Raw genomic sequence first — 12,174 nt, forward strand, 5'->3', positions numbered from 1 at the left:
AACTCCAGACGCTATTATTATAAATCCTATTTGCTCGTAAACTGAAGGTGTGTGGTCGATTGTTGAGATAACGCCCCCTTTATATAACACTACATAATGTGTTGAAATTTTCTGAGGCGTGACCAACAAATGGAGAGATGCCACCAAAAAGAGGAGCTTGATTGGCAAATCAACAGATATAATTATTTTAATGACTTTATCACCTGATAAAGTTGATTTTCCTTGCTCATACAGCTGCTTGTTATAGTCATAGTTCAATTCAATAATAAGTTCTATGTTCACTCATCTGTCTGCTTTCCTTTGGTGTTTAGCTACAATTTTATTCTTTACATCAGTTCCACTTTCCCACACTGTAAAACTCTAGTCCAATCATCTTTCTGCCCGCTCTCTTCAAGCCAATCATCCTCAGCTCTGCGTACTTTAAATCGCAGTGCTCATCTCTCCTTCTCCCTTGCAGGCCCCTTCATGCAACCCATCTCCGCCTCACCAAGTCCACAGACTTCCATCCAAGCCTCCATCTTATCTTCACCACCACCAGTGTCTAGACTCTGGAGGAGGAAACCCTGCCCATATCTTCCCACACCTTGGATTCTGTTCTGCTGTGATGGGCCATCAGAGTCTAACCACCAGATAGTATAGTTGAATCATGTATACTTCAATGAATCATGTTCAACTCCTTCTACTAAGCTCCTTGTTTAATGTTTCACTTTCAGAGCCCTGGACATATATTTTTGTTGACAGAGTGATTCTTTTAAAGGTGTGTTAGGACGAGGATGCAGAGAAGCGGAAAGTTAATCGCAAACTGAGGTATGATGTCTTTGTTTTTAAGTGATCTCAGATACTTGAAACATCTCAGCAGCCACTCACCTGGCTCATGCACGTCTTTGGAAAAAAAGCACACATTCTCTTCCTGAGTACTGGACCACCAAACTCTCTAATAACTTCCAAAGTATCCAAGACGACATAGTCTTAACTGACATCAGTTAAGAGAACTGCAAGGATTTTAGTCAATGCCAGAATCCAGCGCATACAAAAAAGGTCAGAACAAAAAGCAGAGGAACTCTATGTGCTCACCATTTCTTGCACGAGGCTCAGTTTCCTTATTCATATTCATATTCTGCCTAATTCAAAGTACGTTGTTTCTTAAACCACAGCAATTATTTTGAAGGTCACAATGGTGGCCTTGAATACCTTCCCAAAAAATTGCCTTGCACTTAAATGTAAATGGAAAGCAATGGTACTGTATAAAAACATGTTTTATCATATGTAGAGTATTTGTGTTTAGGCCTAAATCTTTGACCTCCTCAGCAAACTCGTTTTGGGGTTTTTTGTCTTTTGTTAAGAAGCTTTGGATAAATAGGAGGCTTGAAATTGAACTTTATTTATATTCATGTCCTACTCTTCTAATACTTGATGAGCATGTTTTATTTTTTTACTTACAGTACTCTGTGAAGATTTTTTTTTCCTTCATCTAGTTTTTTTCTTCAGCTTTCAGTTTAGATTTCTATTTTCTCTAAATACCTTTTGGCACCTGTCAGAGAACAGGTGTAAACCAGTGAAACTTGTGTAAAAGTACAAGGAGGGAGCAGCATGACAACTTATCCAGTTTACCAAAACTCAGAAAAAGATTACCAAGACTTAATCAGTGTGTTTCCTCGCACGCTGGAAACAAGGTACTCAGTGAAATACAAAGAAAATCAGCTTTGCACTGTAATTTGCTTGTTTTTGCTTTGGGGAATTGAAGGAGCATTTTGACCCCGAAACGGTGAATAAAGTCAAGTAAATGGGCACACTATTACACTATTGTCACTATTACAAAACAAGGAACCATTGACATTATCATCCAGGTCAAATCTCATTACGATAGGACAAAGACTATGGCACCACAGACACACAGAGGTTTATGTAGTTCTGGTTGAACGTGGCCGTGTTTGTCTATGTCTGTTGACTGCAGGCCTCATAAATGCATGGACGCTGCATGTGTGAGGGCACGCAGCTCTGTAAACATTACCTCATCGCTGTCATGCAGCGGGGGCTGGGGCCTCCCCTCAGCCCCCAAGTTCTGTGGGAACTGAAGCCCACTCTGCTGGCTGGAACAAAGGGCAGCCCTCCTCTGCCGCTCGCCCCCTGCCCCAGCCACCGCTGCCACAGCCCACCTCGCAACAAAAGGGGCCACGGGACCTTAATTCCCAGGCAACGATATAAATGGTGGCCCCCGACTCCAGAGGATGAGACAGGGACTGAAAATCGAATGGGGTGGAGGAAGAGAAAAATGGCAAAGAAGTCATAAAAGAGTTGCACCCCACCTCCTCCTTCTCACCCAGGAGGTCCCATTGTTGGTGGGGCTGAGGGCACATGGGGGTGGATGGTGAGGGAACCGGGGTGAGAAGAGACAAAGGACAGGTCGGAGAGAGTCACAGGGGTCACAACCTCCAGCCTCCTCCTCCATACAGCCACTGAAACTCCGTATCAAACACAGAGATCCCATCATATACAATCACGCTCGCTCACAGCCAGTTCAGCCGGCGACCTTTGGAAGGTGACAGATCCTTTAAGAGGAGACGGTTTCTCACACATTTGAGCACACATGAACCTACAGATACTGAAGTGCACACATTGTGCTGTCAAACTGAAAAACTAACCTGTGCACGCATTGCAAACTTTGTTTCACAGCATCAGTCTTCTCTTAACCCTTAAAAGACAGAACTGCAAACCATGAAATTGGCAGAAAATTCATATTTTTTGAAAACTGACCTTCTATTGACCCCCCCAAAAAATTAAAAAATATGTATTTATTTGCATATATAAGTTTTATTTTGTATTATGTTTGCTACAGCAGCCATTTTTGTAGTTTATTGATTAAAAATGCACTGTCCAATTTCTATAGGTTTATTTATGCTTTTGAGGGGGGAGAAAAAAGATGTAGAAGTCTCAAAAACTCACAAAAACTGATGTATCAAATATGACTGACTAGATGTTAAATACAAAGCAGTTCTGAAACCGAAAAAAATAATTTCACATTACTGCTTTGTATTACTTTTCTTCTTTTGTCCCTGTAGAAAGCAGTTTTTTTAATTTGTTGCACTGCTTGTAAAATTGCTTTTGCAATGCCAAAGCATCATCTGAGATATACTTACACTGAATTGCCCGATAACAGTGTAAGGTTAATCCTTCCAGAACACTTCACATCGGCACAAAAACTATTTAAGCTGAAAGCAAAGAGCACTTGACAGATACAGTGGGGCAAAAAATTATTTAGTCAGCCACCGATTGTGCAAGTTCCCCCACCTAAAATGATGACAGAGGTCAGTAATTTGCACCAGAGGTACACTTCAACTGTGAGAGACAGAATGTGAAAAAAAAATCCATGAATCCACATGGTAGGATTTGTAAAGAATTTATTCGTAAATCAGGGTGGAAAATAAGTATTTGGTCAATAACAAAAATACAACTCAATACTTTGTAACATAACCTTTGTTGGCAATAACAGAGGTCAAACGTTTACTATAGGTCTTTACCAGGTTTGCACACACAGTAGCTGGTATTTTGGCCCATTCCTCCATGCAGATCTTCTCGAGAGCAGTGATGTTTTGGGGCTGTCGCCGAGCAACACGGACTTTCAACTCCCGCCACAGATTTTCTATGGGGTTGAGGTCTGGAGACTGGCTAGGCCACTCCAGGACTTTCAAATGCTTCTTACGGAGCCACTCCTTTGTTGCCCGGGCGGTGTGTTTTGGATCATTGTCATGTTGGAAGACCCAGCCTCGTTTCATCTTCAAAGTTCTCACTGATGGAAGGAGGTTTTGGCTCAAAATCTCACGATACATGGCCCCATTCATTCTGTCCTTAACACGGATCAGTCGTCCTGTCCCCTTGGCAGAAAAACAGCCCCATAGCATGATGTTTCCACCCCCATGCTTCACAGTAGGTATGGTGTTCTTGGGATGCAACTCAGTATTCTTCTTCCTCCAAACACGACGAGTTGAGTTTATACCAAAAAGTTCTACTTTGGTTTCATCTGACCACATGACATTCTCCCAATCCTCTGCTGTATCATCCATGTGCTCTCTGGCAAACTTCAGACGGGCCTGGACATGCACTGGCTTCAGCAGCGGAACACGTCTGGCACTGCGGGATTTGATTCCCTGCCGTTGTAGTGTGTTACTGATGGTGACCTTTGTTACTTTGGTCCCAGCTCTCTGCAGGTCATTCACCAGGTCCCCCCGTGTGGTTCTGGGATCTTTGCTCACCGTTCTCATGATCATTTTGACCCCACGGGATGAGATCTTGCGTGGAGCCCCAGATCGAGGGAGATTATCAGTGGTCTTGTATGTCTTCCATTTTCTGATGATTGCTCCCACAGTTGATTTTTTCACACCAAGCTGCTTGCCTATTGTAGATTCACTCTTCCCAGTCTGGTGCAGGTCTACAATACTTTTCCTGGTGTCCTTCGAAAGCTCTTTGGTCTTGGCCATGGCGGAGTTGGGAGTCTGACTGTTTGAGGCTGTGGACAGGTGTCTTTTATACAGACGATGAGTTCAAACAGGTGCCATTCATACAGGTAACGAGTGGGGGACAGAAAAGCTTCTTACAGAAGACGTTACAGGTCTGTGAGAGCCAGAGATTTTCCTTGTTTGAGGTGACCAAATACTTATTTTCCACCCTAATTTACGAATAAATTCTTTACAAATCCTACCATGTGGATTCATGGATTTTTTTTTCAAATTCTGTCTCTCACAGTTGAAGTGTACCTCTGGTGCAAATTACTGACCTCTGTCATCATTTTAAGTGGGGGAACTTGCACAATCGGTGGCTGACTAAATACTTTTTTGCCCCACTGTAAATGTGGTTAGAGTGATTCTGCTATACAAACAAGTGGCGTTTCCTCTGTGACTCAGACTAGTTAAAGCCTACTGGCCTCTTCTTTCATTACCTGATGAAACTCAAGTTTTGGGTCTTTGGTTTGGGTTGGCACACACTCCGTGTATGATGGTCTGTTGCAACTAGTTTTGTGTTGCATTTGCAGGTGCTTGGGAAGTTATGTTATTGTGCTTGCAGCAGTGGATAGCTAGTTTTTGGCCTGGGCCTTCCTTACATCCATCCATAAGTGGGACTAATAAAGGTTATCTTATCTTATATATCCATTCTTTTAGGTGCTGGTGGGTGAACTGAAGCTGACTTTGGGCGACTCTGACCACCTGGTTCTCCAACTATTGGATGTGGACCCCATTCATGCAGGCCTAGAGACCAGTCTGCAACCTGCTGGTAACCACTGGTTGCCAAAGGAAGTGTGTATTCATGAAAACTGTTGGCAAGTGTTTGCTGGGAGTTGCAAATTGAAATTGGTCCCTGTGAGCAACAGAATTTTGAAATTGGTCGTGTACTTCACAGGAAGCCAGTGCAAAAAGTTAAGAATGAGTGAAATATGATCATGCTTTCATGCATAAATCCAAACTAGATGTAATGAAAGCATGAATGGCTTTCTTTTGGTCTTTAAAGAAAGAAATTAACTTGAGAAATTAACTAACTTTAGTTAAAAGTCCTAACTGAAGAAAGTTGAGTTTAACCTGAGGTCTATGAAATAATGCCAGGGGCACAAGATCTGAACGGATAGTGGATAATGAGTTTGAGAAAATGTTTTGAGAGCAGGTTAAAAAATTTTCACATGAGTTGTAGCCAGGTATAAGAGGAAGGTAAATTTGGGTATCATCTGCATAAAAGTGGTACGCAATATACATTTTTTAACTATCGGCCCAAATGATATGTGTAATGAAAACAGGAGATTACGGGGTGGTGCTGGTGGTGGATCCCATCTCTCAAAAGTAGTACACTGACCAGCCTGATGTTATCTAACTGCTGGGTAAGCATGCACAAAAAGATACCTTAATTTGGCAATGATGCCATTTTAAGAACAGCAGTGTCATAACGATGACGCTTTAGAGACAAATGTAACTTAAACTCAGTGAGTAATTTAAACTTTTTCACCTTTAGATCTTTTTTTCATTAATTTCACATTTCAAGTCTTTCATCTAGAGGATCTTTTTTCTTTCAGCTGCTCCCTTTAGGGGTGGTCGAAGCAGATCACTTGCCACCTTATCCCTTCCATCCTCCTCTTTTTCATACCAACTCTTTGCATATCCTCTCTCACTATATCCATGAATCTTCTCTGTGGTCTTCCTCTTTTCCTCCTGCCTGGCAGCTCCATTCTCAAGGATTCAAAATACAATCAAAACAATGTTTAGGGATTATTTTAGTGGAAACCTTTGAAATTTACTTGATTTCTTCTTTGTATTACATTGTATGAAACTTGGCCTAACTCTGTGCCGTGTGTTCCAGAAGATTCTCCGTATAATTCCTGCTAAACCAGGATTTGCCAGGCTTGGATACACAGATAGAGGCAAGAAACCTTGAGAGCTGAATCTGTAACTCTTTTTTTTTTTTTTTTATCTTAAAGCTGTTCTACAATGACCGTCCTGGATGGGAAATAAACAGTTTCTAATGCACAGGAGACCAGAGGCTGGATGGCATCCATATCGATTGTAAATCCCTGAAAAATGGAAATGCCTTGTGATCAGAACACCTTGTCTGACATTATTTTCCTTCCTTGTGCGTCTCTGTGTTTTGTAATGTGAGTACTGGATGTGGAAAATGTTGAGTCCTTGCGTTTCTTTCAGGTTTTGCGATTGCTTGTGATAGTTTGTGCTTCGGGCGAGTTAAAAGCAGCTTTCGAAGCAGCTCACAGAGGCTTTGATGATGCAATAGGCTGATTCACCTGTGCTGCATTCACAATAGCGTTACAAATGTATGGCTTATATGTGTCCAAATTCTGCTTTGTTGCATTCAAAGTTAAACACGTTTTCTTCATTTTTTTAAAGCAGTACCTTCACAGCACAAAGACTGTCAGCTTTTTTTTTTTCTCTTTTTTTGCCGTGTAGTTGAGGCGGGGTGTTCGCCAGGTCACTGAAGTGGCTGGAGAGAGTGCAGGATAATTGGGGCTATGTTGGATCTAGTGTCTGTAGCACTTCAGTGCTGGGGGTCAGGGACCTGAAAACACTGGCTCAACAGTTACCAATCATTTCAAACCCCCAGCTGAAGAAAAGCATCGTGGGCCAGCTTTCTCTCAGGGCCACGGCCTGTGGAGGTTCAAAGGGACGGTGAAGCTTGCAGGGCTGCATGCGTGTGTGTGTGTTTGTGTGTGCGCACTGCTTTTGAAAGGGAATAAGAGCTCTGAGGCCAGAAGCTTGAACAATTAGAACAATTTTACTCCACTTTCACTCCCTCCCTCTATCTCTTTTTCACACACACACACATAGACACACAGTCTTTAAAAGTCTAAAGCAACTTAGTGACCCACCAGTCGTCCTCAAATTCAATGGAATGGGATAGCTCTAATTATATGACATAACAAATTATAATCTACAAATAACAGGTATACTTCAAGCCACTATCGTACATTTACAATATTATACTGTCAAATGGCAATCTGGATAATACTAGCTAGCCAGGTGGTGTAACAATGTTTTCATAGCTGAAAGTTCTGCACCTCAACAGAACGGGCACTAACAAAAAGCAAAGGTAGAGAGTCTGGAAAAGCACCAAAATAACTTGTTATGAGTGCCGCGCAATACGGTAAAAGTAAATACAGGGCCAGTATTGCCAATATCAGTACTGATACTTTTATACTATAAAGCGAGCTTCTGTAGGGGAGAGCAGTGACTTACAGTGGGGCAAAAAATTATTTAGTCAGCCACCGATTGTGCAAGTTCCCCCACCTAAAATGATGACAGAGGTCAGTAATTTGCACCAGAGGTACACTTCAACTGTGAGAGACAGAATGTGAAAAAACAATCCATGAATCCACATGGTAGGATTTGTAAAGAATTTATTCGTAAATCAGGGTGGAAAATAAGTATTTGGTCAATAACAAAAATACAACTCAATACTTTGTAACATAACCTTTGTTGGCAATAACAGAGGTCAAACGTTTACTATAGGTCTTTACCAGGTTTGCACACACAGTAGCTGGTATTTTGGCCCATTCCTCCATGCAGATCTTCTCGAGAGCAGTGATGTTTTGGGGCTGTCGCCGAGCAACACGGACTTTCAACTCCCGCCACAGATTTTCTATGGGGTTGAGGTCTGGAGACTGGCTAGGCCACTCCAGGACTTTCAAATGCTTCTTACGGAGCCACTCCTTTGTTGCCCGGGCGGTGTGTTTTGGATCATTGTCATGTTGGAAGACCCAGCCTCGTTTCATCTTCAAAGTTCTCACTGATGGAAGGAGGTTTTGGCTCAAAATCTCACGATACATGGCCCCATTCATTCTGTCCTTAACACGGATCAGTCGTCCTGTCCCCTTGGCAGAAAAACAGCCCCATAGCATGATGTTTCCACCCCCATGCTTCACAGTAGGTATGGTGTTCTTGGGATGCAACTCAGTATTCTTCTTCCTCCAAACACGACGAGTTGAGTTTATACCAAAAAGTTCTACTTTGGTTTCATCTGACCACATGACATTCTCCCAATCCTCTGCTGTATCATCCATGTGCTCTCTGGCAAACTTCAGACAGGCCTGGACATGCACTGGCTTCAGCAGCGGAACACGTCTGGCACTGCGGGATTTGATTCCCTGCCGTTGTAGTGTGTTACTGATGGTGACCTTTGTTACTTTGGTCCCAGCTCTCTGCAGGTCATTCACCAGGTCCCCCCGTGTGGTTCTGGGATCTTTGCTCACCGTTCTCATGATCATTTTGACCCCACGGGATGAGATCTTGCGTGGAGCCCCAGATCGAGGGAGATTATCAGTGGTCTTGTATGTCTTCCATTTTCTGATGATTGCTCCCACAGTTGATTTTTTCACACCAAGCTGCTTGCCTATTGTAGATTCACTCTTCCCAGTCTGGTGCAGGTCTACAATACTTTTCCTGGTGTCCTTCGAAAGCTCTTTGGTCTTGGCCATGGCGGAGTTTGGAGTCTGACTGTTTGAGGCTGTGGACAGGTGTCTTTTATACAGACGATGAGTTCAAACAGGTGCCATTCATACAGGTAACGAGTGGGGGACAGAAAAGCTTCTTACAGAAGACGTTACAGGTCTGTGAGGGCCAGAGATTTTCCTTGTTTGAGGTGACCAAATACTTATTTTCCACCCTAATTTACGAATAAATTCTTTACAAATCCTACCATGTGGATTCATGGATTTTTTTTTCACATTCTGTCTCTCACAGTTGAAGTGTACCTCTGGTGCAAATTACTGACCTCTGTCATCATTTTAAGCAGGGGAACTTGCACAATCGGTGGCTGACTAAATACTTTTTTGCCCCACTGTAGTCAAAACAACCAAAAGTATTCTAAAACTGGCTTTTTTTGGAGAGCTGGAACATAAATGTGTCTGTCACTAAAGCACTTTGGGTCATCTTCTGTTGTTTAAATGTGCTACAGGATATAAATAAACAGATGTGACAGTCAATGCAAAAAGGTTCAGACATAGTGCATGTTTGAGGTATATTTTTTCATATGCAGAAAATGATTTAACACAATTCATTGGGCTACATGCTAAACTTAGAGGATACAAACAAAGTAGCAGTATCTATCCAAAATAAATACCAGCATTGGTATCGATACTATCAATATTTGGATCGATCCGCTGGAACATGTACCTCCTTAAACGTCCCTCAATAAGAGGAATAGTCATTCTTCTCTACCGACCAGAGGTGGTCAGGTGGTTCTGACTAGTCTCTGGGCATACATGAATGGGACATTTAGCAATCAATTTCATAGCTGCCAGCAACCACTCACCAACCGGTTGGAGACCACACATTTTCCCCAAGCAACCAGTGGTTACTCCGTTTATATTATACTTATATGAGCAGCGCTTGGTGACGGTGGGGAGTTTCTGCTTATTCATTTTATCTTACACCTGCTATATTATTGATTGTTTAAGATTCAGACCCCAGACTTCTCATTATTACACAGCCTCTCCCTCAGAAGCTCCTCCTTCTATCACACATTAGACAATACGTTTAACTTCTGATGATATTCACCAATTTTCAGCGACTGGGAATTAAAGACACTCTTGAGAGTAAAAGAAGAGTAACATTTAAATTTAGTGGTGCGGTTCATGTTTAAGCTAAACATTCTACCACCACAAAAAAGCAATAAAAAGCAAATTTCAAAGCCATTTTGCCCCGTCTTCGCTGTGCATGTGCTCCCAGGCGGGGGTTTACCAAGGAACGACCCCCAACCATTCCCCCGCCCTAACTTTTCCTTCCTTTCCTCTGCGTAACGCTGTGGCCACAGATTGTGTGGAATGCAATTAGAGCGCCTAAATTAAGTAGTAATGGAGAACCAGGTCTCCCTACCAGTGTTGCCCTGGCAACGAGCGCTCACAACACCGCCTCTAGTAGTTTTGCTACTTTATCTGCAAAATGCACAATTGAGCTTTAAACCAGCTCTCTGTCTGCAGGAGGCAGGCAGGGCAGAGGATAAAGGATGGGAGGGGAGACGGTGATTGGGAGTGGGGGGGGCGAACAGCTGCGTGCTAGGAGGTTCCTCTGCATCTTGTGATATTGCCGGCCGTCAAATATTTATTCCACAAACTGTCTAATGCGGCGTGATGCGCTCACCGTGTGCGGATGAGGGCCAGATTTCAAAGACCCCCTCAAAGGATGACGTGTGTTCGGCGAGCTTTGATTGCGCGGCTCCCCCTCCAGTCGCAGCGCGACGTGACAGAGAGGAGAGAGGCTTCACTTTGTAAACAGCCTGTAGTCACAGGGCCTTGTTGACTAATGTGACAAAAGCTGTGTGAATTGTAGGCACGCAGTGGATTTTCATCAGGAAGCGCAGATTTTAGGAAATGGGATTAAAGTCGAGCGAAGGTGCAATCACACCTGCAGACTTCAGTCTCGGCAGAGAAAGTTTACTTTGTTGCATTCTTGCAGTCGGCTCGTTTAGGCTCACACTTCTCAATTTACAGGTGAACAAGGACTTGTAAAACTCACGTGAAGTATTTGACATAGAATTAGACATTCTTGTCTCTCGAGGTGAGACAAGGTTTTGGCAGCAAAAGAAGTTGAATAAATTATTTGCTGACACAGTTGAGCTTTTCTGGTGTTTAGCTAAAAGATGCCTGCAGTAACTTCCACTCGATAAAAACTAGTGTGATTATGGTGGAATACCTTATCTTATACTGGGCCTCAGTGTTCCCCCTTATGGTTTCTTCTGTTTGCAAAAAGCCAGTTTAGCTTTTCTCCCCTTAAGTGAACTTTATTCTGATTGGATGCCCCTCACAAATAGTTTTGAAAAGCAAGTGGGTGGGGCTTCTCTGCCCCAGTTAGTCCTACAGAGATACCCTCACACATTATACAGCCTCTAAAGCCAACTGTCTAAAAGGTCTAGCAGAGGATGGCTTCGATCCATAAACTTGTGGGTTATGGGCCAGTTATGCTGCGACACTCTGCTGAAAAATCACCCCAGGTGGGATTTGAACCCACAATCCCTGGCTTAGGAGGCCAGTGCCCTATCCATTAGGCCACTGGGGCTAGACATGCCCTTTAAACACGCTGTGATTGTTCAGTGTACAGCTGGTATATTGTGAATAGCAGATGAATGGAGAGCTCAGAGAACAGCACAGGAGCTGTGCTCTCAGCTCCACTTTGTTTGAGCGTCATTTCTGTTCCTGTGGAGACTCATGAAACCTCACAAGGACCAGGGAGAAACTAAGATTTTTATAATTAAATATTAAGAAGTTTAACTTGGTATACTAAAGTGCATGGTGAGTGCACACATGACAGAAAACTAGAAAAAGCTTAATAAGCCCACTTTAAATTTAGCATATAAACAACTGAGTGAGACATCACTCCCATCCTGAAACACCTCCCTCTCTTCACCCATGTCTCAAACACCACACATGATCTGCGTAGCTGCACTACCTTGGACAAGACAATTTTATAAAGTTTTTCACAGTTAACCTGACCCACAAAGACTGTCTTTAAAGTGGATTTCTACTCAACCATGTACAGTCCCTCAGTTTAAGTTCACGGGAAGCTAAATCAAACCCTGTGTACTGGTAGAGTGAGCCACATGGAGTTAATGGAGAGAATATGACCTTACATCTGCCGCGTGAGCAAATACATAACAGGTGTGTTCTGTATTATTTACCTGCCAGTCAGTTCTGAA

At 42.8% G+C, this 12,174-nt stretch overlaps 1 non-coding gene across 1 annotated transcript; it reads right to left on the reverse strand.

Moving 5' to 3' along the window:
• Positions 1 to 11,464: 11,464 nt before the first annotated feature.
• Positions 11,465 to 11,537, reverse strand: trnar-ccu (transfer RNA arginine (anticodon CCU)). Its single transcript has one exon. It is a non-coding gene; the product is annotated as a tRNA-Arg (tRNA).
• Between the last annotated feature and the right edge of the window lie 637 nt (positions 11,538 to 12,174).

This window comes from Copadichromis virginalis, linkage group LG23, assembly GCF_057382275.1.
Source record: "Copadichromis virginalis isolate Kocher_CV1m ecotype Utaka linkage group LG23, C_Virginalis_male_GT1.1, whole genome shotgun sequence".
Taxonomy (NCBI): Eukaryota; Metazoa; Chordata; class Actinopteri; order Cichliformes; family Cichlidae; genus Copadichromis; species Copadichromis virginalis.